Genomic DNA, 2,845 nt, shown 5'->3' on the forward strand with positions numbered 1-2,845 from the left:
TTCCACAACAGGAAGCTGACACTTCGGTCCAACCCGAGGAAGCCGGTCGGTCTGACAATCTCGGTCAGCCTACCGACATGTCTAGCCTTGATCAATCAAACGGTAACTTGGTAGACACCCCTGAACTGAATCTCAGAAGAAACAGTAAACATCCTCCTGAGCAAATTATAGGTGACCCTTCAGAACCTGTTCGAACTAGGAGTCAACTTCTGGAAGGATATTTTAACTCTGCTTTTATATCCCAGATTGAACCGAAAAGAATAGATGAAGCATTGTCAGATCCGGATTGGATCTTGGGAATGCAAGAAGAGCTAAACCAGTTCGAGAGTAGTAAAGTCTGGTACTTAGTTCCCAGACCGAAAGATAAATCGGTCATAGGAACAAGATGGGTATTCAGAAACAAACTCAATGAGGACGGTTTGGTCACGAGGAACAAAGCCAGATTAGTGGCTCAAGGCTACAAACAGGAAGAAGGCATTGACTTTGAAGAGTCATTTGCTCCTGTAGCCAGGATTGAAGCCATTAGGATTTTTCTTGCATTTGCTGCTTTCAAAAATTTCAAAGTCTTTCAAATGGATGTTAAAAGTGCATTTCTGAACGGTGATATACGTGAAGAAGTGTACGTTGAACAGCCACCCGGTTTCAAAAATGCTGCATTTCCAAACCATGTATACCGGCTGAACAAAGCTTTATACGGTCTAAAGCAAGCACCAAGAGCCTGGTATGATACGCTAACCGCATTTCTATTAGAGCATGACTTCACCATCGGTTCAGTGGATAAAACCTTGTTTAAGTTTGAAAAGAAGGAACATATCCTACTTGTTCAAATCTATGTAGATGATATTATTTTCGGTTCCACCGATCCAAAGCTCTGTGACAAGTTTTCAAAAATGATGACTGACAAATTTGAAATGAGTATGATGGGAGAATTAAGTTTCTTCCTAGGTCTTCAGGTTAAACAACTCAAGGAAGGAACATTCATCAGTCAACCTAAATATACCAAGGAGCTTCTGAAGAAATTCGGTATGGACACATTCTCATCGGCTGCCACTCCAATGAGTTCATCCATTAAACTGGACAGAAATGATGAAGGCCAATCAGTAGATCAGATTGCATACCGAGGCATGATTGGCTCCCTATTGTACCTGACAGCGAGTAGACCGGACATCCTGTTTGCAGTTGGTGTGTGTGGGAGATTTCAAGCAAATCCAAAGCAATCCCACTACACAGCCGCAAAGAGGATACTGAAGTATCTAAAAGGCACACCTGATGTCGGCCTGTGGTATCCAAAGGACTCATCCTTTAATCTAACAAGCTACTCAGACGCAGACTATGCAGGCTGCAAGATTGACAAGAAGAGCACCAGCGGAACATGTCAGTTCCTTGGTGACCGACTGGTATCATGGCATAGCAAGAAGCAGACATCGGTGGCTACATCAACCGCAGAGGCTGAATACTTGGCGGCCGGAAGCTGCTGCTCTCAACTCCTCTGGATCCAACAGCAGCTGAAGGACTTCGGTATCATTGCCGAAGAGTCCCCAATCTTCTGTGACAACACAAGTGCCATTGCGATTACATACAATCCGGTTCTCCACTCCAGAACCAAGCACATCGACATAAGGCATCATTTCATTCGAGAGCATGTCACGCTGAAGCATATCCGGCTGGAATACGTACCGACCGACCAACAAGTAGCCGATATCTTCACAAAGCCTCTACAGGAAGCTAAGTTCTCTCAATTTAGACTTACTCTCGGTTTAACCGACATCTGTCAGATCCTTCCTAAGGATACTTAAAAGGAAAACTGGCTTCGACAGATAAAACAGGTAGTTCTTCTTAAGCTGTTGACTTTTGAATTCTCAAGATGCCTATGGAAGAACCGCCCAGCTCATCAGAAAGAGTAAACCGACCGGCTACTTGGTGGAAACACCAACTAACCGCATCGGGATGAACAACTGATGACTGACCGGTTCGGAAGCAGGTCATCCTAGATTATTTGAATTTCACAGATGTGGAACAACTACCAATGTTTATAGATATCTGTTCTAAAATGTTGCCTTTTTAAAGAAAACTGGTCGCGCCTAAAAAGACGTGAAGATCTTTTGATATCTTTCATGGTTCAGGCCTATGACCGACACCTAGACTGCAAACATACCCATTTTGGTGAAAAAAACTTTTATCCTGCAGTTAATACATGTCATTCCATTTAATGCCTGGACAATAGGTTAGCCCCTAAACTAGTATTTAAGAGAGGGTAACACTCACCACAAAACTCACAAGTCACAAGAATATCCTCTCACTAAGGCAAACTAACCATGTCTCAATTCCCAAACATCCTCCAAGTAGATTTTGAATCCTGTACCGGTACCGAGCACTATGAGGTGTATCGGATGATTAAGAAGTTAGAAGACACTGGTCTCCAGTATTTTCTGGATGATAAGCAAATCATCTACCCTGCATCCGTCATGGAATTCTACTACAATGCCAGGGTATTCCGGGGCACACCCCATTTTGAGACACACATCCAATCCAAGGTTGGGGGTGTAATTTTCGATTTCACCGAGCAGGACTTTGCTCGGTGTTTCAGTCTGCCTAAGCAAGGGATCACAGATCTCAATCCTCCTGCAGACATTAAGGCTGAGGTATCCCTAGCCCTTGCCCGGTCAGATGAACCTGTCAATGATCATGGTTCTAAATCTCTCTTGAGGGCTGAGTACCAGCTCCTCAATGATGTGTTAGGAAGGGGCATCTTTGGAAGAGATGTCACTAATACCTATTGCGTGGCAAGTTTCAATATGATGGCCGCCATCATTACTGGCACACCGGTAAACTGGTCCCGGGTGCT

Source organism: Impatiens glandulifera, chromosome 1, assembly GCF_907164915.1.
Source record: "Impatiens glandulifera chromosome 1, dImpGla2.1, whole genome shotgun sequence".
Classification (NCBI taxonomy): domain Eukaryota; kingdom Viridiplantae; phylum Streptophyta; class Magnoliopsida; order Ericales; family Balsaminaceae; genus Impatiens; species Impatiens glandulifera.